The following is a 27,052-nucleotide window of genomic DNA, read 5'->3' on the forward strand; positions in this document are numbered from 1 at the left end:
TTCTAATTGAAATTTACAATAATTTTTACGAACAGAATCAGGCTTTCTTGTTTACTTCCTACTTATAAACATGGTAACGACATGAAATACTCAAAGGCAACTATATCCCTTTCCCGGGCAACCTAGCACGACTAGGACAAAATTTGCACATCATTATTTGATTATAGATTGAAAGCACGCAGCTACTAGAGGTCCATTTCATTACTTTCAAATAAACTCATGAAACAAACTGTTAACCAATTAACCTGACTATTCCATTATCCTAACATAACACTAAATACAACTAATGTGTGAAATCAAAAGCTCTCATACATTCAAGACATATCAAATGACAGTATAGCTCATAGAGCACAGTTTCAGTCCATTCATATTTTAAGTTTTAATTACAGTATTCAAACAGCTCAAAGCCAAAGAGATCTAATGTAAAATTAAACTATCGCGATGGTAGAGCCAAAGCAGTGATAGATCTTCATTTTTATTTTACTTTCAACAGGAAATGCTACATCGAAGGCTTGACGGGTACCTGTTTTATGAAATGGAACAGAGGAATGGTCAGTCAGCAGCAACTCAAACGCAGGAAACCAATGGATGATCAACCAAACACAAATGCACAGCCCAGAATGAACTCGAATCAGATTAAAATGAGATATCGACCACAAATCAACTGAATGCACCCAAATAAATCGAAATTGAGCTTGAATTAACCCAAATTGAACTAATAGACCTCAGAAGAATTTCAACACATTAGAATCAAGCTATGAGACCAAGAGCAACTATTGAAATTTCGAGATTGAGCCAAAAGCTCAATGTAATAGTACTTTTGCTGATTTTTTTTACTGCATTTTTTCTCTTTTGAAACTAAGAACTTAGAAGAAAATTTGAATCTGAAGTTTTTAGTTTCAGATCTGGACTGGGAGTTTTTTCTTTGGGGAATATTGGGCTCCCCAAAAAAACCTCCCTATTAAGGCATTTAGGCATGCCTTTTATAGGCAGAGCTGAGGGCAGCCTTATTTTCTGTTTTCTATACCAGTCCCTATTTAATTTCAACTTCAATACCCTACTTCTTGCCTTGTGACTCAAGTCAACCCTCTATGTTAACTGAAATATGCCTTAACACCTACACCTAGAAGCTTCTAGGAAATGCTAATATGCATTCCCTGTTTTACCCTTACCCCTTCCCTGAATTACCCCCTTGGAATTATCCGGAACTTATTAACTACATATTTAAACATTCCCTAATTAAATCAACCCCAAACCCCCAAACAAAATTAAACTATCAAACCAAACAATTTACCCTAAATTCCCTTAAACAACTCGATTATCCAGAAAGTGGAACAATTATAACAAGGAGGTAATACTAAATCATTACGCTAAACTAAAGAAAATTTTGAAGCCAGTCTAACAGAATCAAACAACAAATATTGATTATACTTATGCGGAATCAGAATTTTAAAGGGATATTTACATAAATTAAGAACTAACCATTAACCTATGATCAAACAAGCCCAGGTGAGTCGGCGAACAACCGAAAGACTCAGAACACAAGATAAGAAAAGAACAATAGACATGCAAATTACAATTGGAAATTAACCTAGATGAGAAGGGGAACAAACAGAAGAATATTAAACCACTCGAGAACTCACTGATGGGCTTAAGGTCTGCTAACACTTGGTTCGAATATTCAAGCAGTCCTGTTGTCGTTTGACCCCCGGTGATGGTAGAAATATCCTGAGGAAGGCGGGGAAAGTCCCATACCACCGATTTGGTGAAGTTTGATGAAACCCAGGTTCGCCGAAAAATTTTCAAACCTAAATTCGAATGATTCCACCCATAGTTGAAGGACGGGGTTAAGGGTGTTCGATAAAGGATGAAGAGAGGATACTAGGGTGTTAATTTGGGGCTGTTTGGCGTAACCAACATCGTGGCCGAAAAACTTTAACCGGATATTCGACGAGCTCCGGCACGATTCGAGGGACACCAACGGCATGGTTAGAAAGAGGGATTCATGGGGAATCTATGGTGTGAATTTGGGACGGATTGACGTAGGTGTTGTTCATCGCTGGCGGCGGCTCCGGTGGTGTTACAACAAAGTACGAGGAAGAGGACTTTGGTCTTAGGGTTAATTGCCTTATTCAGACAATAATATGTAAAAGGGGGAAATTTCCTGACCGTCGGATCAAAGGAAATCAATGGCCAAGATCAAATAAAGATGAGACGACGTCGTTTTGATAGAGAACTGGACCGGGTGGGGAATGGTCTTTGGGTTGGGTCGGTCACCATTAAATTATTTTGGGTCTGAGTTGATAAACAAGGCAAGCCCAATTCAGCAGCCTTATTCTCTATTTTTATTTTTCCCTTTTCATTTGTTTCTTTTATCAAATTTTTTTTTTGTATTTCATCTTGTATATTTTTTGTATTTTTCAGATTTTATAAAATTGCAACAATTAAAATAAAGTCCTAATATATTTCAAAATTAAACTAATTGATTTCTAAAATTATTTTAAAAACTATTTCGGGACGAATTCACAATTAAACAATTTAAAAATGCAAAAGTGAACTATTTTTGTTATTTTCTTCATATTTTGTTCTAATACAAATTAACCCCTAATTAATACTAAAAATATGAAATTAAATCCTAAATACAAATGCATATTTTTGTATTTTTCATATGAATTAAAATGCACAGATAAAATGTAACAATAACAGAAAATGACACCAAAATTCACAAAAATTGTAAAATAATAAAGAAATTGTTTTGTTTGAATTTCTGGGAATAATTTTCTTTGGGCAAAAATCACGTGCTCACAGCTGCCTCTCTTTGCCTGGAAACACGAAGAGTTTTCGTGCAAAGATAAGTGAGCGGAAATGAGCGATTTTTGCCTGTTTGAATATTCTGTGTAAAGCATTTTTTAAAAGTTTGACTGCACCCTGCTTTGGAGGTTGCCTACATATCCTGGGCTAAATAGGAATCAGGTCAGTGTAGTTCAGGAGTGTCTGGTAGCTGGGACTACCAGTAGCTATGATTTCACTGCGATTGCTGCTGCTACTGCTTGCTGAACTTCCTTATTACACCATGGCAAAATAAAAGAAGCTAAACTAAACTATGACCTATGAATTACAAAATCCTATCTAAATTCTTCAAACTTGTTGTTGTACTTCCTCGTTGCCTTGTTGTCTTGTGTTTTCTTGGTAAAATCCCTTGTTGCCATTGCAAACTACAAACTGAGGTGTTGTTCCTTTCTTCAAATTGCTGAACTTGAATGTATTCCCTTATTGTACGGGTGGGCTCCCGATTACTGAAACTTGAACTGTATGTCTCTGTTCTCCAGGCGGACTCCTGACTTCTGAATCTTGAAATTGAATGTATTCCTCTGTTATCCAGGCGGGCTCCTGACTGCTGAACTTGAACTTGAATGTATTCCTCTGTTATCCAGGCGGGCTCCTGACTTCTAACTTGAGATCTATTCCCTGCTCTCCATGCGGGCTCCTGACTGCTGCGTTTGAAAGTATTCCCTGCTCTTCAGGCGGGCTCTTGACTTCAAATAGACAAAACAAAGAAAATTTTCTACCCCAGTTTGGTGGCTGGGGGCAGATGTGATTGTAAAACTAAACCATATTACCAAGTATTACTAAGGATTTGAAACCTAGGTCCCATTATTCAGGGGGGTCCCGACAACCCTTAACTAAACGACGAATTAAAATCTAAGTTATATCTTCTACAGGTGTGACTTCTGCTAAATCTTGCTATCTAAGAGGATCTTTAAACTACTCCCCATTATCCAGGAGGGTCCTGAAAATCAAAGGTCAAATTTTATCTTAAGGGTGACAACTTTCATGTCTGAATTACACTACCCTACAACAGAGTTTACGCTAAATGTGGTTATCTAATTGAAATCTTAAAGCTAAGTCCCATTATTCAGGAGGGTCCTGGAAACTCCTAATTGAATCATGTCTCGAACATGCACACTTCTAAACCAACTTATACTCCTTTAGGGTACGTTTATGCTAGATTATGTTATTTTTGAATTTTAAACTAGGTCCCATTTTCTAGGAGGGTCCTAAAAATTAAAAAGCAAACCTTTTTGGTGACTGCCTTTCTCCACAGAGAGTTCCTTTGAAACCAACGAACTTTTCTTCCCCTATTTTAATCAAAGAAAATTTGTCAGTTCAAAATGGTAGTTAGTTGGTGGCATTCTTGCTGGAGATCTTTCTGCTGCATTATTTTGTTCCGACTGGTTTCCCGAACTGGCCCTGAACCGCTTTGACTTTCTGACAGATCTTCGAACCCCTGACTCTAGCAAACCGAGTGTTCTGTACCCATGTTGTTATTTCACACCTCTGACACTTTTTCTGAACCTTTGCACTTCCCACGACATTTCCCAATCATTCCACCGATGACATTTCCAGTGATTCCCTGTATTCCACCTTTCATCACATTGTTTTTGACATGCTCTGACCACATCGCGCTTTACACTTTCCGGAATCTGGTAGTGAGTTTTGAAATCCCTTTCCACTTGCTTTGAACAAAACTGACATTGAAACATTTTAGACAGATAAAACCCCCAAAGAAAATGAAATGCAATGAGTTTACGAGTTAGGGATAAGAAGAATCCAAAACTGGATGACTGCTAAAAAGAAAAGGGGAATGAAACTTATCTGACCGGAACAGCCGGTACCAATCGTCATGACATGCATTTCGGACTAATCGGCCCAATCTGTCCAACTAACCAACTCTTGGTCGCCACCCTTTGTTGCCCCAAAATTTCCATCACTTTATTACTTTATCCAAACCTTAGCCTTGTTCGTCCTGTGGTGCCTCGAAACAATTTTCCACCAACAAACCTTTCTCCATCAATCATTTCTCAAATCACTTTCGCCTCAAGGTGCCCGCAAGAGTTTTCACCAATAAGACTCTCTCATTTTATTCTTTCTCTCAACTCTCGTCGCCTTACGGTGCCTGTGCAGGTTTTCACCAATAAGACTCTCTCATTTTTATCTTTTTGATTTTCTTGCTTGAACCAGAGTGTTGCCCCAGACATGAATTACATTTACCTGCTTGACTTGGCATTTCTCAAGTATTGATCAGAAGGTCTTTCTTTGGACCGTAATGTGGGCTTTGGACGGGGCTAGAAAGAAAAGGTATGAAAGGCTCAAAATAATTTCAAAATGGGTTAAAATTACCACTTTTGAAATCAGATTTCTCACATCAACCACGACTTCTGCCCCAGTTGCTTGCTTGGGGACTTTTGGATTTTATTTTTGTATGACTGAACCTCAGAGAGGCTGCCTACGTACCCTTTCGGGATCAAGTCAAACGTAGTTCACGTCATAGAGACTACGTTGTTGTGTTTTTTTCTTTTCTGCTCTTCTTTTCCTTTCTTTTCTTCATTTTCTTTTCTTTTCTTTTATTTTCTTTCTTTTTTTCACTTTGAATTTTCTTCTTCTTTTCTTTTCCTTCTTTTATTCCTTCTTTTTTTAACATTTCTTTCTTTTTTCTTTTCATTTTCTTTTCTTCCGCACTCGCGTTTCTTAATGGTGCCATTGCTTCCGAAAGAGGGATATGAAAAAGGATAAGTAAGGCTCAGAAGGGATGACAAGGGGTAAAAGTGTTTAGATAGCAGAACAAAACGCCTTCGTCATTTCAATCTTTAAAATATGCTAAATACAAACAAGTACAATCAAAATAAAGAAATCATACATAGTATCTCTTGACCGCATCGGAATTGATGGCCATTTCTACACATTTTCCTTCCACATCTGTCAGATATAATGCACCATTAGACAACACTCTGGTTATGACAAATGGCCCCTGCCAGTTCGGAGCAAACTTTCCTTTTACTTCGGCCCAATGAGGCAAAATACATCTCAATACTAACTGTACCACCTCAAACTTCCTCGGACGCACTTTTTTGTTGTACGCTCTTGCCATTCTTTGCTGGTATAATTGACCATGACACACTGATGCCAATCTCTTCTCGTCAATCAAACTCAACTGCTCAAGGCGGCTTTTTACCCATTCATCATCATCGATCTCAGCCTCCGCAATGACGAGATTTCCACTTCTGCGGGTATCACTGCTTCCGTACCATACACCAAAGAGTAAGGAGTCGCCCCTACCGAAGTACGAACAGTGGTGCGGTATCCCAACAATGTGAAAGGCAGCTTTTCATGCCACTATCTAGATCCTTCCACCATTTTTCGGAGTATTTTCTTTATATTCTTATTAGCTGCCTCAACCACACCATTTGCCTTAGGGCGGTATGGAGTAGAAAGACGATGAGTAATCTTGAACTGCTCACATGTCTACTTTATCAAATGACTATTGAGATTAACGCCATTGTCCATGATGATTACTTTCGAAATCCCAAACCGACAGATGATATTTGAGTGCACAAAATCAACCACTGCTTTCTTGGTCACGGATTTGAAAGTTTTCGCTTCAACCCACTTGGTGAAATAATCAATGGCCACCAGAATAAACCTGTGTCTGTTTGATGCTGCTGGCTCAGTTGGCCCAATGACATCCATGCCCCAAGCAACAAAGGGCCATGGTGCAGACATTGTATGTAATTCGGATGGTGGAGAATGAATCAAATCTCCATGCACTTGGCACTGATGACATTTACGCACAAAATTGATGCAATCCCGCTCCATAGTGAGCCAGTAATAACCTGCTCTGAGAATCTTCTTTGCTAGAACGTACCCACTCATATGCGGTCCACAAACTCCGGAATGTACCTCAGTCATGATAGATGTGGCATGTCTCGCATCAATGCATCTCAACAACCCGAGGTCTGGAGTTCTTTTGTACAACACTCCTCCATTAAGGAAAAACCCGCTTGCCAACCGTCGAATTGTTCGTTTCTGATCACCTGTGGCCTGTATCGGATACACACCCATCCTGATATATTCCTTGATGTCATGAAACCATGGCTCACCGTCAAGTTCCTCCTCCACCACATTACAATAAGCGTGTTGATCGCGGACCTGAATCTGCAAAGGGTCCACGTAAGCCTTACCCGGATGGTGTAACATTGATGCCAGAGTATCCAACGCATCGGCCACTTCATTATGAATCCTTGGAATGTGCTTGAACTCTATCGACTGAAACCGTTGACAAAGCTCATGCAAACATTGTCGGTACGGTATAAGCTTTAAGTCTCGTGTTTCCCATTTTCCTTGAATTTGGTGTACCAGTAGGTCTGAGTCACCCATGACCAAGACTTCCTGGACACCCATATCTACGGCTAATCTCAACCCCAAGATATATGCCTCATATTCTGCCATGTTGTTCGTACAATAAAAACGAAGCTGAGATGTAACAGGGTAATGTTGCCCTGTTTCAGAAATAAGCACCGCTCCTATTCCCACGCCTTTCATGTTTGCGGCCCCATCAAAGAAAAGTTTCCATCCTAGCTTCTCAACTTGTTCCAACTCTTCAACATGCATCACCTCTTCATCAGGGAAATAAGTCTTCAAAGGTTCATAATTTTCATCAACCGGATTCTCGGCCATATGGTCCGCCAAGGCCTGTGCTTTCATCGCAGTCCGAGTCACGTAGACAATGTCAAACTCTGTGAGCAGGATATGCCACTTTGCAAGCCTCCCTATAGGCATAGGCTTCTGAAAGATATACTTTAACGGATCCAAACGAGATATGAGGTAAGTAGTATAAGATGACAAATAGTGTTTCAGCTTCTGTGCCACCCAAGTTAGGGCGCAACATGTCCTTTCAAGATGAGTATACTTAACCTCGTAGGGTGTGAACTTCTTGCTGAGGTAATAGATGGCCTGCTCCTTCCTTCCGGTGATATCATGTTGACCCAATACACAACCGAACGAATTGTCCAGTATCGTTAAATATAGAATCAAAGGTCGCCCTGGTTCTGGCGGAACCAACACGGGCGGATTTGACAAATACCCCTTTATCTTATCAAACGCCTCCTGACATTCATTTGTCCACTTGACCACAACGTCTTTCTTTAACAGCTTAAAGATAGGCTCACAAGTTATCATGAGCTGGGCGATGAACCTGCTGATATAATTCAATCTCCCCACCAAACTCATCACCTCGGTCTTGTTCCTCGGAGGTGGCAATTCATGGATGGCCTTGATTTTTGATGGATCCAGTTCAATACCCCGGTGGCTGACTATGAACCCCAACAACTTTCCAGACGGCACCCCGAACACGCATTTTGCAGGATTAAGCTTGAGATTGTACCTACGAAGCCTTTGGAAGAACTTTCTCAAATCTCTGACATGGTCAGATTGCTGTCTAGACTTTACAATCACATCGTCCACATACACCTCGATTTCCTTGTGTATCATATCATGGAATATTTTTGTCATTGCCCTCATATAAGTTGTCCCAACATTTTTCAAACCAAACGGCATGACCAGATAGCAGTATGTTCCCCATGGCGTGACGAATGCCGTCTTTTCTGCATCTTCCTCGTCCATTAAAATTTGATGATAACCCGCGTAACAATCCACAAAAGAACCAATCTCATGTTTGGCACAATTATCAATCAATATATGGATATTCGGCAGTGGAAAATTGTCTTTTGGACTTGCCTTGTTAAGATCCCGATAATCGACACACACCCTGGTCTTGCCATCTTTCTTTGGCACAGGCACAACATTAGCTAACCAGGTGGGATACCGTGTAACCTGAATGACCTTCGCATCGAACTGCTTGGTAATCTCTTCTTTGATATTTACACTTATGTCCGTTTTGAACTTTCTCAACTTCTGCTTGACAGGAGGGAATGCCAGGTCAGTGGGCAATTTGTGAACCACCAAATCAGTACTTAGCCCCGGCATATCATCATACGACCATGCAAAAATATCCTTATACTCAAACAATGCTTTGACTATCCCCTCCTTGAGCTGTGGCTCCAGATGAACACTTATTTTAGTTTCACGAACATTGTCTTGGTCCCCTAGATTAACTGCTTCGGTGTCATTTAAGTTAGGTTTGGGTTTTTCTTCAAAGTGACTTAATTCTTTACTAACTTCCTCATAGGCCTCATCATCATCATATTCCACCTCATCGCCACACTCGATTTCTTGCACTATTATTTTTGAGTTAGATTGGCTTTTAAAACTAGGTCGAAGATTCCTCATGCATGTCATGTCATTGATATCAGCATAAAAAGAACTGTATAGAAAAGAAAAGAAAAAAAATGGAAACAAAATTAGGAATTAAGAAAGAAAAGGAATTGCATTTCATTGAATGTAAAGATAACAGGGTTTTAACTCATCCAAATAGACGGAACATAGTAACTGAATTACAAACCCTGGAATAATCCAGGTGAACAAAAGGAAAACAAAACCCACTACCGTGACTCCCTCCGAGATGGAAGAGGAGTGGCTTCCCAGTTGTTGACATTAGCACGTGCCCCGATGTACTGTATATCTGCTTTGCTCGACCCTTCCCTGGACTCAACCATGTTTACCTCAGCAAATACCCTCTCAATCCCTTTCTCCAAGTTCCCATCCGCCCTAATCAGTGGACCAGACACCTTTGCCAATAATTGTTTTCCGATACTTGGCCTGACGAAGGACCTGGACAGACGTGGAATTGGTTTGAGAAGAACCCAGCCTCTTTTCTTCATCTTGCGGCCTCGTCTTACATCTGCCACCGTAGGCTTGAACCCCACCCCAAAGGTATCCAGATTCTTGGGCAAATAAACTGGCTGAACAATACCTAGCAAATCAGCACCCAACCCTTTGCCTGGTACAAACCCGTTTTTCAACATTTCAAAGGCTACCATGACAGTTGCAGCTGTTATTCTGGGGACCGGGACGCTTTTCCCTTCAGGAACCTTTTCTACCGAGACTGTATCGAAAACCTGGTAAACCCACGACCCCTTATCATCATCAGTCTCTATGAAGGGTACTATGGCATCACTTACAATGCTCATTTTGTCTTCCCCATGTACTACGATTTCTTGTCTATCCCACTCAAATTTGACCATTTGATGTAGTGTAGAAGGCACCGCTTTGGCAGCGTGGATCCATGGTCCCCCCAATAGAAAATTATAAGACACCGCCACATCTAACACCTGAAACTCCATGGTGAACTAGACCGGACCGATTGTCAATTCAAGTACGATGTCACCCACTGTGTCTGTACCACCACCATCAAACCCCCAAACGCAGATGCTATTCTTATGAATTTTGTCATCATCAACCTTCAACTTGTTCAATGTAGACAAAGGACAGATATTGGCACTGGACCCATATCAATCAGTACTCGAGTGACTACCGAATCTTCACACTTCACGGTCAAATAAAGAGCTCTATTATGTTCTGTACCCTCCACGGGCAATTCATCATCAGAAAATGTCACTCTGTTTACCTTAAAGATTTTGTTCGCAATTTCTTCCAAATGATTCACTGAAATTTTATCGGGGATATGAGCTTCGTTCACTATCTTCATCAGAGCCCGGCGATGTTCATCTGAGTGGATAAGCAATGAAAGCAATGAGATTTGGGCTGGCATTTTCCTTAGCTGCTCAACAATAGAATAATCTTGCATTTTCATCTTTTTCAAGAACTCTTCTGCCTCTTCCTCCGTAATAGCTTTCTTAACTGGCACCGGATTTTCCTTGGGGGCCCTGGCCTTTCTCAACTCTTCAGGGGCAAAGCAACATCCCGAGCGAGTTAAACCTTGTGTTTCACAGACTTCCTCTTTGATTTCCTTCCCCTTGTAGGTCACAACTACCTGTTCATACTTCCACGGGACGACTTTACTGTCAATTACTGGTAACTGGGTTACTGTCTTTATAACAACTAGTTCTATGTGAGCCCCCTTCACGACTGCCGCAGGTGTGCTTGATACTCCCCGAACCACTACCTTGATCGGCTCTGGTTTCTTCGCAATAACGGAAGATCCTTTCCCCATCACCACAACTGGCTTGTTGTCTATTCTTTTCAACTGAATCGATGGTTTCACACTAGCTGACTTTTCATTCTTTGGCTTCACTACAACGGATCAACATGACTGTCTGTGAGGGCTTCTTAAACTCTGCTCCCTTATGTATCAGTTCAATCATGTTGGCCTCATGATGCGCTAGCAACGGGTTCTAGTTGATATTGGGCGCCTCCGGGGCCTGAACCTCGATTCTGTTTGTGTCAATAAGCTCTTGCACAACAGTTTTCAATCTCCAACATTTCTCAGTATCATGTCCAGGAGCCCCTGAACAATACTCACAGCTCACTGAATGGTCCAAATTTCTAGGAAGGGGATTTGGCATTTTGGCTTCAACCGGGTTCAACAGGCCTACCTGCCTCAGTTTGTGGAAAAGAGTGGTATAGGATTCTCCCAGCGGAGTGAATGTTTTCTGTTTCTGCATTCTCTCATTTCTGAAAGCCTGGTTTGGGCTGAAGTCGGATCCTGGCCTATAAGCCCTCAGGTGTGGATATGTGTTTTGTGGAGCTGGGTATGTGTTTTGGGTAGCCGGCGCACGCCATTGCGCGTGAGCCGGAGGCTGGGTATACGTTTGGGCATGATGGACGGAAAAGTGTGGCTCTGCTGGTAGATAATAGTGTTGAGGAGGGTCATATGGGGTATACGGGTAATTTGGGTGGTGGGGTCTGGGTTGGTTGTAATAGGGTGAAGGGCTTCTAGACCTGGACCATACTCCGGATTCGACAGTTGCAACCTCTTCTTTCTTCTTCTTCCCAAGCACACCCCCAGCGCCATTTTGAATGGCTTGGGCAGTTGCTTTGATTGCTGAATAACTCATGATCTTATTGTATTTGAGTCCCTCCTCAACCATGCCTCCCATTTTCACGACTTCATTAAAGGACTTGCCCACTGCTGACACCAAATGACCAAAATAGGTGGGCTCCAAAACCTGCAAGAAATAATCAACCATTTCACTCTCTTTCATCGGGGGGTCAACCCTCGCCGCTTGCTCTCTCCAACGGAACCCATATTCTCGAAAGATCTCACCGGGCTTCTTCTCGATCTTTGTCAATGACAGTCGATCTAGGATTATTTCAAGATTGTATTGAAACTGACAGGTGAAGGCTTGGGCCAAGTCATCCCAGGTGTACCACCTGCTATGGTCTTGTCTAGTGTACCACCTGCTATGGTCTTGTCTAGTGTACCATTCCAACGCCGATCTGCTCAAACTTTGGCTGAAATATGTCATCATCAATTCATCTCTCCCTCCTGCTCCTCTCATCTTGTACAGAATCCCCTTAAATGTGCTATTAGGTCGCCATGCCCGTCGTACAAATCAAACTTAGACATTTTGAACCCGGCCGGTAACTGAACATCTGGGAACAAACATAAATCTTTATAGGCCACACTTACTTGGACCCATAACCCCCTCATGTCTCGGAATGATTGCTCCAGGCTTTTGACTTTTCTAATTATCTCCTCCTGCTCAGGGTTTTTGGGCGGCTTCTCGGTGCCTGCCGTGAGATCAAGATGAGGGGTATAAGAGTAGGGTTCTAGTACTTTGAAGGTAGGCTCAGGAGATAATACTGGTTGTCGTGCATCTGGAATAGAGGTTCACTGGGGGATCGGTGTAGGGTAGCAGGCGGAGGTGCTACAAAAACGGGAGTGATTGGTGGAGGAGGGTATGAGACTTGTTTGGATGGAGGAGCCTGTGATGTATGAGAAGTGGTGCCTTGGAATTGTTGGTAGAGGGGAAATGCTGGAGATGAATTCACAGTGGGTGGCTCCTGAGGCTGAGCCAATGGTGGAATATAAGCGGGGTTAGCAGGATAAACTGGCGGTGGATGCCCCTTCGCCCAGTCTTGGTACATTTCAGCCATCTGTTGTTTCAACTTATACATTTCCTCCCTCATTGCATGAATGTCCATTTCTTCTACTTCTTTCGATGGGTCAACAATACTCGTATCAGATTCCGGGCTAGTCATGTTCACTTTATCTTTAGACCGGGTGTTGTATGGATGAGTTGCCAGAATGCCAAACAACTAACCACCTATCTGAACTCATACATTTATTCAACAATTCCGTTAGCGATTAAGCTTTAACAGATTGGAAAACCGCACATTGGGCATGAATGCACCTATACAGTTAACCATTTCTATTATGCATTTGTTCAACCGCATGCGTCATCCCGGCATTTCCTTAGTTCTAGTTATAAGCTTTCTCTTTTCTTTTTGTTTTATTTTCTCTTTTCTTTTCTCTCTTTCTTTTCTCCTCTTTTTTTCTTTTTCCTTTCCTTCCTCCTTTATTCTATTCCTTTCTTGTTTTTCCGCTCTTCTCTTTTCTTTTCTCTCTTCTCTTATTTTCATTCAGTTTTTCCTTGTCTCTCCGCTTTTCCCTTTCTTCTTTCCCTTTCTTTGTTTTCTTTTCTTTACTTGGTTACGGTCGAATCCTACAGAGATTGCCTACATATCGTGACCCCGCACGAATCACACCAGGCGTAGTTCGTGAAAATAAGTGCCAAAATAAAGGAACAAATTTTTGGGAATTTTCAGATTTTCATTACCACAACATTCTATTACAAACTAAACATTTTGAAATGGATAACGGACTCCAACTAAACTCAAATACAAACTCCGAACATATAGCATACTTGGACGCAAAAAGAAAACAAACTGACAAACAACAAACTTTAGAATGGAAAATACAGACTCAATCTATGAATACATTAATGCTTCAAAAGTGGGTGCCCACGGGGCATCATTCGGCCTCGCAGCGGGCTTAGGTGCCAAATCCCTTTCAAGTTGCTCCAGATCATACATGGTTTGCTTGACATAAATTATTACTGCCGAAAAGAAGGTAGTGCGGGTCATGTCTTCACATGCCCGACATCTCCTGAGGATGGCATGGGCAATGGTCTCAATCCTGTCTCTTGTTTGGCCCTTTTCTATAAGCAATCGCCTTACTTGATTATTGCGAGCCTCCAACACATGAGAATCCTGAAGATGTTGATCTTGCAGCTGCTGTATTTCTACTTCCATTCGGGCCAGTAAGTCATAGTAGTGTCCACTTTCGGTCTCAAAAGCTTTAGCTTGCTTAGCTGCCTTATCCTCAAGGGTGACCACTTTTCTTTTCAGACTAGCAATGGTCTTTTCATAATCCTTCTTTAATTGTTGCATGTAATAGGTGCGTTCTTCTGTTCTTTTTACCCACTGTTCCCGGAGTTCTGCTATGGTGCCTTCGGATTTTTTCAGCTCATCCCGGCACTTACTAATTTCCTTTTTCAGCCCCTTTATCAACCGCTCGTCCGACCGGCTCCTTTGTTGGTTATTGGCAGCTATCCTCATTTGCTAGATTTGGGCCCTAAGCGCCTCGTTTTCTTGGGCTAACCTGTTCTTTTCTCCCTGATTAGCAGCAACTTGCACACTGTTCTCAAATTTCAGAGCTCCAATCTGTTGTTTTAGCTTGCCGATTTCAGCCTGATAGCCTTCTTCTTTTGCTAGCCAACCCTATTGTTCTTGTGATGATTCAGTGAAATCCTGGATGTGGGGTCTTTTAGTTGGCCTCTGATGCTCAAGCTCTCTTTTGTACCATGCGAGGTATTTTGGCGACATTTTTCCTTTGGCCCGATTCTGCACACAAGTATCTGCTGCTAGATATTGACATTCATTCCAAATCTCGCGGACTTTTGCTTCGGGAAACTGTCCGTCAGGGCTAATCTCAATTACTTGAGCACTAAGATCTTCCTCCCGTGGCACTGTTTGGCATCTCCCGAGTTGTCTCAGAACCTGACATGGAGCATAAGGCTGGATGCTCTTAAGTCCCATCAAAAGAAAATGCGACCTAGCTGCTGACATGTATATGATTTCTTTAACAGGCAACCATCCCAACGTCCATTGTTTTCGACTGTCCGTGAGAGTACGAAAGTATGATATCCATGCTGTTACTCCTTCAGGCAGACTAACCCCGTCAATCCTTGTGTAAAACTCTCCTATACATGTTTTGTCAGACGAACCATAACTCAAGAGCTGGGGACGGTGGCATAGATGCTCGGTCATCCACATTTGTAGCAACAAGTTACACCCCTCAAAAAAGTTGCCTCCGGCTTTGCAGGCAGTGAGAGCTCGGAAAATGTCAAACACGATCATAGGCGCAAGAGTGCTTTCATCTTGAGTAAGCAAGGTACTGACGATCCCGACTACTTTTATATCAGAGATAGCTATGTAAATGTTAGAGATAGCTATGTAATTGTCCCATATTGGAATAGGAGTAGTATCCCCTTTGTATAGAGTAGCTATAAATAGCACCTCTTGTATTGCATCACATACAATATCAATATATCATATTTTCTCCCGTGCCTTCTCACATGGTATCAGAGCAATCGTGAGAGATTTATCGCTGTGCATAAATTCCAGCAATTCCGGGAAGTAAAATCAGTCACCGGAACCCTTTTTTTCCGGCGACTTTCAAAGTTGTTTTGCGTCTGCTTTGTCTCGGTCAGTGTTGTGCACAAAATCCAACACTACCACAAGAGTAGTCACTGTCCAGCGACCAAATCCCAGTGAAAATCTCCGGCGGTACTGTAGCTGTCTAAAGAAAATTTTCCGGCAAAGTTCCAACGTTGCGTGGGCCACCTTCCGGCCATTTTTTGGCGACGACTCTTCAGGACAGATTGTTTCCCTTGCAATTCCGAGCCTACCCATCCAGGTTACACCAAATTCCGACCACTTTTTTATTTTTCCGGCGTGAATAGTGATTTCAAAAAGTTGACTTCCGGTCATTTTTTGAAAAAGTTCCTTCAGAACAGTTGGGTCTTCTGGTAATTCCGATCCTACCCCTACTGTTTTTATTTCATTCTGACCACTTTGAATATTTTTCGGCTGCAACAGTAACTTTCCAACTGCTACAGTAGTTTACTATTCTGGTTCAGTGTTCCTTACTGTATTTTCAGTGGATTACAGTTGATTATTTCTCTTATTTGGTAATAATTTACAAGATGTCTTTGGGAATTGATGTTTTTAGGTCTAAAAGCATGAGTTCTGGAAACTCTAATGTTATGATTACCTCGGAACCTTTAATGGGAGGTTCAAACTACTTAGGGGCTTCATCTGTCGAATTGTGGTGTAAAGGTCAAGGTGTGCAAGATCATCTGATTAAACAGTCTAGCGAAGGAGATAAAAAGGCGATAGCGCTTTGGGAAAAAATTGATGCTCAATTATGTAGCATCTTGTGGCGTTTTATTGATTCTAAGTTGATGCCTTTGTTTCGCCCATTCCAAACATGTTATTTGGTTTGGGCAAAGGCCCGTACGTTATACACTAATGATATATCTCGCTTCTATGATGTGATATCACGGATGACAAACTTAAAGAAGCAAGAATTAGATATGTCTACTTACTTGGGTCAGGTACAGGCAATCATGGAGGAATTTGAGACATTGATGCCAGTTTCTGCTAGTGTGTCAAAACAACAAGAGCGGTAATAGAAAATGTTTCTAGTTCTTACACTCGCTGGACTTCCTCATGATCTTGATTCAGTACGAGACCAGATTTTGGCGAGTCCGACTGTCCCTACAGTTGATAAATTATTCTCTCGATTACTTCGCCTTGCTGCAACACCAAGTCACCTAGTGATTTCATCACAGATACTTGATTCCTCTGTTCTTGCATCCCAGACAGTGGATGTTCGGGCATCTCAAGCTATGGAGAATAGACGAGGAGGCGGTCGTTTTGGGAGATCTAGACCCAAGTGTTCTTATTGTCACAAACTTGGACACACTCGCGAAATGTGTTATTCCTTAAATGGCCGTCCACCCAAAAATGCCTACGTTGCTCAGAGCGAGACTACAGGTAACCAGGGCTTTTCTGTATCTAAAGAAGAATATAATGAGCTCCTTCAGTATCGAGCAAGTAAGCAAACATCTCCACAAGTAGCCTCAGTTGCCCAGACTGACACTCCTATTGCTGGTAATTCTTTTGCTTGTGTTTCCCAGTCTAGTACTCTTGGACCATGGGTCATGGACTCAGGCGCTTCTGATCATATCTCTGGTAATAAATCACTTTTGTCGAATATTGTATATTCACAGTCTCTTCCTACTGTTACTTTAGCCAATGGATGTCAAACTAAGGCACAAGGAGTTGGACAAGCCAACCCATTGTCTTCTATCACCCTAGATTCCGTTCTTTATGTTCCTGGTTGTCCTTTTAGTCTTGCATCTGTTAGTCGTTTGACTCGTGCCCTCAATTGTGGTATATATTTTATTGATGATTCTTTTATTATGCAGGACCGCAGTACGGGACGGACAATTGGTACAGGTCGTGAATCAGAAGGTCTTTACTACCTTAACTCGCTCAGTCCTTCCACAACATGTCTAGTTACAGATCCTCCAGATCTAATCCACAGACGTTTAGGACATCCGAGTTTATCCAAACTTCAAAAGATGGTGCCTAGTTTATCCAGTTTGTCTAGATTAGATTGTGAGTCGTGTCAGCTTGGGAAACATACCCGAGCTTCCTTTACGCGTAGTGTTGAGAGTCATGTAGAGTCTGTTTTCTCCTTGGTTCATTCTGATATATGGGGTCCTAGTAGAGTCAGTTCAACCTTGGGATTTCGTTATTTTGTTAGCTTTATTGATGATTACTCAAGATGCACTTGGCTTTTCTTAATGAAAGATCGTTCTGAGTTATTCTCTATATTCCAGAGTTTTTGTGCTGAAATAACCAATTTGGTGTCTCTATCCGCATTTTTCGCAGTGATAATGCCTTAGAATATGTATCTTCTCAGTTTCAACAGTTTATGTTTTCTTATGGAATTATTCATCAGACATCTTGTCCTTATACCCCTCAGCAAAATGGGTTTGCATAAAGAAAGAATAGGCACCTTATTGAGACTGCTCGCACACTTTTAATTGAGTCTCGTGTTCCGCTGCGTTTTTGGGGCGATGCAGTTCTCACAGCTTGTTATTTTATTAATAGGATGCCTTCATCTCCCATCAAGGGTTATATTCCACATTCAATATTGTTTCCCCAGTCAGCCTTATACCCTCTTCTACCTCGGGTTTTTGGGAGCACATGTTTTGTTCATAACTTAGCCCCGGGGAAAGATAAGTTAGCTTCTCGTGCTCTCAAGTGTGTCTTCCTTGGTTATTCTTGTGTTCAGAAGGGATATCGTTGTTATTCACCTGATCTTCATAGGTACCCTATGTCAGCTGACGTCACATTTTTCGAGTCTAAACCTTTCTTCACAACTGATGTCACTTCTGCTGACCACCATGACATATCTGAGGTCTTACCTATACCAACTTTTGAGGAGTTTAGTAATCCTCCTCCACCTTCAACCACAGAGGTTTCACCCATACCAACTTTTGAGGAGTCCAGTGCTATCCCTCCTAGTTCCCCAGCCACAGGAACACCGCTCTTGACTTATCATCGTCGTTCGCACCCTACATTAGGCCCATCTGGTTCTCGTCCTGCACCTGACACGGCTCCTACTGCGGATCCTGCTCCTAGTACACCTATTGCACTTTGAAAAGGTATACGGACCACACTAAACCCTAATCCTCATTATGTTGGTTTGAGTTATCATCGTCTGTCATCTCCCCATTATGCTTTTATATCTTCATTGTCCTCGGTTTCCATCCCTAAGTCTACAGGTGAAGCATTGTCTCATCCAGGATGGCGATAGGCTATGAGTGACGAGATGTTTGCTTTACATACAAGTGGTACATGGGAGCTTGTTCCTCTTCCTTCAGGTAAATCTACCGTTGGTTGTCGTTGGGTTTATGCAGTCAAAGTTGGTCCCGATGGCCAGATTGATCGACTTAAGGCACGTCTTGTTGCCAAAGGATACACTTAAATATTTGGGCTAAATTACAGTGATACCTTCTCTCCAGTGGCTAAAGTGGCATCAGTTCGCCTTTTTCTATCCATGGCTGCAGTTCGTCATTGGCCCCTCTATCAGTTGGACATTAAGAATGCCTTTCTTCATGGTGATCTTGAGGATGAGGTTTATATGGAGCAACCACTTGGTTTTATTGCTCAGGGGGAGTCTCGTGGCCTTGTATGTCGCTTGCGTCGGTCACTTTATGGTCTAAAGCAGTCTCCTCGATCCTGGTTTGGTAAGTTAAGCACGGTTATCCAGGATTTTGGCATGACTCGTAGTGAAGCTGATCACTCTGTGTTTTATTGCCACTCTACTTCAAGTCTATGTATTTATCTGGTAGTCTATGTTGATGATATTGTTATTACGAGCAATGATTAGGATGGTATTACTAATCTGAAGCAACATCTCTTCCAGCACTTTCAAACTAAGGATCTAGGCAGATTGAAGTACTTTCTAGGTATTGAGGTTGCTCAATGTAGCTCAGGTATTGAGGTTGCTCAATCTAGCTCAGGTATTGTTATTTCTCAAAGGAAATATGTGTTAGACATTCTTGAGGAAACAGGGATGACAGGTTGTAGACCTGTTGACACACCGATGGATCCGAATTCTAAACTTCTGCCTGGACAAGGGGAGCCGCTTAGCGATCCTGCAAGCTATAGGCGGCTGGTTGGTAAATTAAATTATCTCACAGTGACTAGGCCCGACATTTCTTATCATGTGAGTGTTGTAAGTCAGTTTATGAATTCTCCCTGTGATAGTCATTGGGATGCAGTTGTCCGCATTATTCGGTATATAAAATCGGCTCCAGGTAAATGATTACTATTTGAGGATCGAGGTCATGAGCAGATCGTTGGGTACTCGGATGCTGATTGGGCAGGATCACCTTCTGATATACGTTCTACGTATGGATATTATGTTTTAGTAGGAGGAAATTTGGTGTCCTGGAAAAGTAAGAAATAGAATGTAGTTGCTCGGTCTAGTGCAGAAGCAGAATACCGAGCAATGTCAATGGCAACATGTGAACTAGTCTGGACCAAACAATTGCTCAAGGAGTTGAAATTTGGTGAAATCAGTCGGATGGAACTTGTGTGCGATAATCAAGCTGCAGTTCATATTGCATCAAATCCGGTGTTTCAGGATAGAACTAAACACATTGAGATTGATTGTCACTTCGTCAGAGAAAAGATACTCTCAGGAGATATTACTACGAAGTTTGTGAGATCGAATGATCAACTTGCAGATATTTTCACCAAGTCCCTCACTAGTCCTCGCATTGATTATATATGTAACAAGCTCGGTACATATGATTTATATGCTCCGGCTTGAGGGGGAGTGTTAGAGATAGCTATGTAAATGTTAAAGATAGCTATGTAATTGTCCCATATTGGAATATGAGTAGTATCCCCTTTGTATAGAGTAGCTATAAATGGCACCTCTTGTATTGCATCACATACAATATCAATATATCATATTTTCTCCCGTGCCTTCTCACAATATCAATATTCTCGTCTTTCCTTGGGAACACCAGGAGGCCCAAAAAGGTTATCATGAAAGCCACCCGTCTGTGCTCATCCCATTTTTGACGGTTATTTTTACTGCATATCTTGATGTCCGTCTTGTTAAACCCTCCCACGTGGCCATACCTGTCGTATATGAAGCGCAAAGTGCAGAAGCCTTTTGCCAAATCTGGATTATGGACTGTCCTGGGTATCTTTAATGAGTCTAAAAACCGATGCACCGTGATGGCTCTTGGAGCAACCAGATATTTTCCTCTTAACAAAACCTCAGCATTTTCGATGTACCCGGCGATTTCCTCCAGAGTTGGGGTGAGCTCAAAATCTGAGAAGTGGAAGACATTGTGCGCCGGGTCCCAACAAGTGACCAACGCTCTTATAATATCACCCTGAGGCTTAATTTCCAATAAACCCGTAAGACTTTTCAGATATTTCGTGACTTCGTCTTGTCCTTCTTTGCCTAAATCATTCCACCATAGCCGCAACTCGAAAGAGATTTTAGTCATTATTGAGAAAGGTTCGTTTTGCATCGTGCTCATCCTGCACATTTATTAAAGTGATTTAAGCAAAAACAAAACTTTTATTTGACTCAGAACAAAATTAACTATTTCTTTCTTTTCAAATGTAAAATGAAAGACTCGGTTTTCGAACATGGCCTTTCAGCACTCCCAAGAACGAAGATTTTTAGGCTGTGAGAGTCAACCGGTCAAAAATCAAAATGACCAAAAATGGCCGTTTTTGCAAAGTCAACCTTCCGGCGTCCCTTTCGGGAACATTCGGCTATTTTTTGACAAAAACGGCATCACCTAACTTGTTTACGACGAAAATTAAAAATTTGATTTTTTTTGACTATTTTTGCAAAGGGGAGGTTGGACCCGATGAGGGTTGCCTACGTATCTCACGTCCTGTGAGAATCAAACCTACGTAGTTCGAGCCGAGAAACTAACTATATTTTGGAAACAAGACCCTTTTTCATTTTTCATGGCAAGACAAACTATTTTTCCCTTTCTATTTTTTTTGAAAACAAGACAAAATAACGACTTTTTTTTTTTATTTTTCATTTTCGACAAACAATAAACAACCTATTTTTCCCAAACTAAAATAAAAATTCTTTTTTTTTCTTTTCCTATAAAAGACTCTTTTTCTATTTTTCTTTTGCTTTTAGTAAAACAGACTATTAAAAATAAAGCATTTTTCTTTTTCATTTTCTCAAAATTTCGGCAGAGTTTCGACAGTATTTGGTCATTGGTTTTTCTAAAATAATCAATTAACCCCCTAACTGTTATTTCTCTCTTTTCTCTTTTCCTCTTTTTCTCAATTTTCCAACATTCCCGAGATTCAAAAGCCGGTCAACATGCTGGTTCGAAACAAATATATGTACAGAACAAATAGGATGCATCAGGATGGTCTTTTCATTTCAGGTTGCTAGCCCTAGACGGACCCAACCCTTGTGTTGAGTCCCCTAAGTCAAATGCAGCATGATCCGGCATGAAGTCAAGTTATTCTAGGTTCAAAACCTGGGTATGTGTTCTAAACAGTGCACTTGAGCGGACAACTCGAGTCGAGGAGGGGGCAGCGTACCGGGGACCCGCGAGATCGTCCGGCTTTGCAACTTATCCGAGCCTCTTTTTTATTTCAGGGTATGACACTAACAGAATAGGGAGTCTCAACCACTAAGCACATCCCCGGAGGTGAAGAGAGAAGGGTGTCGACACAGTTTATATACAGTTCAAATGATATCAAAGTGGTAGTATTTAGCATATTCAGCACAAAACATGTAGGAAAATCAGATATAACCAAATACAACAATTTATCTAAGCTCGAATTCTGAACCCTGAACCAGAGATTCTGGGTTCGATCCCCAGTGGAGTTGCCAGAGCTGTCACACCTCCTTTTTCACTACACCCCGTAAGGGCATAAAGGAGTTTTTCCAATTAAAGGACAATCAGAAAGGGATTTATTATTATTATTCAGAGTCGCCACTTGGGAGATTAATGGTTTCCCAAGTCACCGGTTGTATCCCGAACCGAGGAAACGTATGACTCTGTTAACAGTCCGCAAACCAGAAATCTGAGTAAGGAATTCTGTTAACCCGGGAGAAGGTGTTAGGCATTCCCGGGTTCCGTGGTTCTAGCACGGTCGCTCAACTATTGTATTTGATTTTATCTGATTTTAATACATGCTAGCTTATGTGCCTTTTACTCGTAAACCGCTTTTATTGTTATTTTAAAAGAATTGCAACGTCGTGAGAACGCGTTTCGAACCACGTCGTAATCAATGCACCCGTGATTTTCAACATATTTCGACTCCGTTGAGATTTGGATTTGGGTCGCATCAATGCGCACCCGAGTTTAGGAATGTAGTTTTATTAAAGTCGTGCTTAAAGAGTCTAGCATATTATTATTTTGGGAAAATCGTGAAATTCGCTGAACGGCCCTTCCGAATTCTATGTATTCTTATTATAGCCATTTATTGAGGGCCCCGCAATTTATATGTTTTGTTTGGCGAGGCTCGTCCCGTCATTTTTATTTAAAGGTCAACCCTGAAGTGACTATGATTTTTTTTATTTATTTTGTCTCTAAAGAAATAAAGAAAAGAGTCCTAATTAGTTATTATTTAGCAAAACCAAAGCACGTCAATTATGTATTACCAAACTAATCACCCTTTGGGCATTGGGCCCAGACAGCCCATGCCGAGCTTCCCAAGCGGAGACTCCAATAACCCGGATTGGGCCTGAGATTAGCCCAAACTCACAGCTAACCAGGCCGTGTGGGAAGAGAGTTGAGGGATCGAATCCTCTGAGCCGACAGACCTATCAATTTGCTCAGCCAATGCTGAACTTCTTACTAAAACCACAGTTGGTTACTCAAACCACTTATTGCAAGTAAAGTGTGAATTCTACAACTCCAGTTCTAATTGAAATTTACAACAATTTTTACGAACAGAATCATGCTTTCTTGTTTACTTCCTACTTATAAGCATGGTAACGACATGAAATACTCAAAGGCAGCTATATCCCTTTCCAGGGCAACCTAGCACGACTAGGACAAAATTTGCACATCATTATTTGATTACAGACTGAAAGCACGCAGCTACTAGAGGTCCATTTCATTACTTTCAAATAAACTCATGAAACAAACTGTTAACCAATTAACCTGACTATTCCATTATCCTAACATAACACTAAATACAACTAATGTGCGAAATCAAAAGCTCTCATACATTCAAGACATATCAAATGACAGTTTCAGTCCATTCATATTTTAAGTTTTAATTACAGTATTCAAACAGCTCAAAGCCAAAGAGATCTAATGTAAAATTAAACTATCGCGATGGTAGAGCCAAAGCAGTGATAGATCTTCATTTTTATTTTACTTTCAACAGGAAATGCTACATCGAAGGCTTGACGGGTACCTGTTTTATGAAATGGAACAGAGGAATGGTCAGTCAGCAGCAACTCAAACGCAGCAAACCAATGGATGATCAACCAAACACAAATGCACAGCCCAGAATGAACTCGAAATCAGATTAAAATGAGATATCGATCACAAATCAACTGAATGCACCCAAATAAATCGAAATTGAGCTTGAATTAACCCAAATTGAACTAATAGACCTCAGAAGAATTTCAACACATTAGAATCAAGCTATGAGACCAAGAACAACTATTGAAATTTCGATATTGAGCCAAAAGCTCAATGTAACAGTACTTTTGCTGATTTTTTTTACTGCATTTTTTCTCTTTTGAAACTAAGAACTTAGAAGAAAATTTGAATCTGAAGTTTTTAGTTTCAGATCTGGACTGGGAGTTTTTTCTTTGGGGAATATTGGGGCTCCCCCAAAAAACCTCCCTATTAAGGCATTTAGGCATGCCTTTTATAGGCAGAGCTAAGGGCAACCCTTATTTTCTGTTTTCTATGTCAGTCCCTATTTAATTTCAACTTCAATCCCCTACTTCTTGCCTTGTGACTCAAGTCAACCCTCTATGTTAACTGAAATATGCCTTAACACCTACACCTAGAAGCTTCTAGGAAATGCTAATATGCATTCCCTGTTTTACCCTTACCCCTTCCCTGAATTACCCCCTTGGAATTATCCGGAACTTATTAACTGCATATTTAAACATTCCCTAATTAAATAAACCCCAAACCCCCAAACAAAATTAAACTATCAAACCAAACAATTTACCCTAAATTCCCTTAAACAACTCGATTACCCAGAAAGTGGAACAATTATAACAAGGAGGTAATACTAAATCATTACGCTAAACTAAAGAAAATTTTGAAGCTAGTCTAACAGAATCAAATAGCAAATATTGATTATACTTGTGCGGAATCAGAATTTTAAAGGGATATTTACATAAACTAAGAACTAACCATTAACCTATGATCAAACAAGCCCAGGTGAGTCAGGCGAACAACCGAAAGACTTAGAACACAAGATGAGAAAAGAACAATAGACATGCAAATTACAATTGAAAATTAACCTAGATGAGAAGGGGAACAAACAGAAGAATATTAAACCACTCGAGAACTCACTGATGGGCTTAAGGTCTGCTAACACTTGGTTCGAATATTCAAGCAGTCCTGTTGTCGTTTGACCCCCGGTGATGGTAGAAATATCATGAGGAAGGCGGGGAAAGTCCCATAGCACCGATTTGGTGAAGTTTGATGAAACCCAGGTTCGCCGGAAAATTTTCAAACCTAAATTCGAACGATTCCACCCATAGTTGAAGGACACGGTTAAGGGTGTTCGATAAAGGATGAAGAGAGGATACTGGGGTGTTAATTTGGGGCTGTTTGGCGTAACCGACGTCGTGGCCGGAAAACTTTAACCGGATATTCGACGAGCTCCGGCACAATTTGAGGGACACCAACGGCATGGTTAGAAAGAGGGATTCATGGGGAATCTATGGTGTGAATTGGGGACGAATTGGCATAGGTGTTGTTCATCGCTGGCGGCGGCTCCGGTGGTGTTACAACAAAGTACGAGGAAGAGGACTTTGGTCTTAGGGTTAGTTGCCTTATTCAGACAATAATATGTAAAAGGGGGAAATTTCCTAACTGTCAGATCAAAGGAAATCAATGGCCAAGATCAAATAAAGACGAGACGACATCGTTTTGATAGAGAACTGGACCGGGTGGGGAATGGTCTTTGGGCTGGGTCGGTCACCATTAAATTGTTTTGGGCCTGAGTTGATAAACAAGGCAAGCCCAGTTCAGCAGCCTTATTCTCTATTTTTATTTTTCCCTTTTCATTTGTTTCTTTTATCTATTTTTTTTTGTATTTCATCTTGTATATTTTTGTATTTTTCAGATTTTATAAAATTGCAACAATTAAAATAAAGTCCTAATATATTTCAAAATTAAACTAATTGATTTCTAAAATTATTTTAAAAATTATTTCGGGACGAATTCACAATTAAACAATTTAAAAATGCAAAAATGAACTATTTTTGTTATTTTCTTCAGATTTTGTTCTAAAACAAATTAACCCCTAATTAATACTAAAAATATAAAATTAAATCCTAAATGCAAATGCATGTTTTTGTATTTTTCATGTGAATTAAAATGCACAGGTAAAATGCAACAATTAACAGAAAATGACACCAAAATTCACAAAAATTGTAAAATAATAAAGAAATTGTTTTGTTTGAATTTCTGGGAATAATTTGCTTTGGGCAAAAATCACGTGCTCACACCTCTAGGAGGACATCACCACACGCCACACACCTCCTATACCTGTAGAAGACATCAACCCCGAGTCGTGGCCAAAACCATCAGTTATTCTTCAAAACCCGCTAACACATAATCAAGTCATCAGAACTGTTTTCCTTTAACTCAATTGAGTCATGCAGACTGCCAAACACAAAAACAACTTAATCCGAAATGCTCGCTCTGAAGGAATCTTCTGCGAATCTGAAGTCGTTTCTTGCATCTCTCTAATACTGCTATGTAGAATCATTTTTGATATATAAGTACCGCAATTCCGGACACCATTCACTAATGATCTCGAGCTCTAGCCATACACAAATCCGAAAATCCTCCAATGCCACATATGGATCTTGAACTCATTAGAACTTTTTCGATAGTCATCTACCTTGCTATAAATCACCCCCGATGAAACCTCTCAAATCATAGACAATCCTCAAGCACATCCCCGTCCAAGAATTATATAACGTATAACCATGCAATTCGATTGTCAATAAAAGACTCCCTCACTTGGCTTGAATCCATAGAACACATCATCTATAACATATAACACCCTTCCTTCGTAGTTGCCCTAGTCTCACGCTATTAATTAGATGAATACATCATAAACATTCCAAAAACTTTTCCAAGTACACATTCACCCTAGTGAACGTCAAACCAACTTCCTCAAGCCCTCCAAAGTGGTAGTATATGCATTCCACTAAGTAGAATCCTTATACGAGTTACACAGCCTCAAATCTGACCAGCTAGCCTCAAATCGACATCTCCCAATGACCTTACCACAGTTATGAAAACTAGGCAACCTAACACATTGAGACAGTGATCAAGCATCCACATCCCTTCACAACCCATTCGCAACATCACAAGTTGTCGATGCACGATGGTACTTAGTGCTCAACATCACATACGGACAAATGGAAAGAAATCGAAGTTGTAGGCTTCAAGCTGAAACAAGATCGCACGATAAGGAATGAAAGAAGGAAAGTTTTCTAAATGCCCTGTATCCTCTAGAAGATAGGTATTGACGTCATCAT

The sequence above is a fragment of the Nicotiana tabacum genome, chromosome 11, assembly GCF_000715075.1.
Source record: "Nicotiana tabacum cultivar K326 chromosome 11, ASM71507v2, whole genome shotgun sequence".
Taxonomy (NCBI): Eukaryota; Viridiplantae; Streptophyta; class Magnoliopsida; order Solanales; family Solanaceae; genus Nicotiana; species Nicotiana tabacum.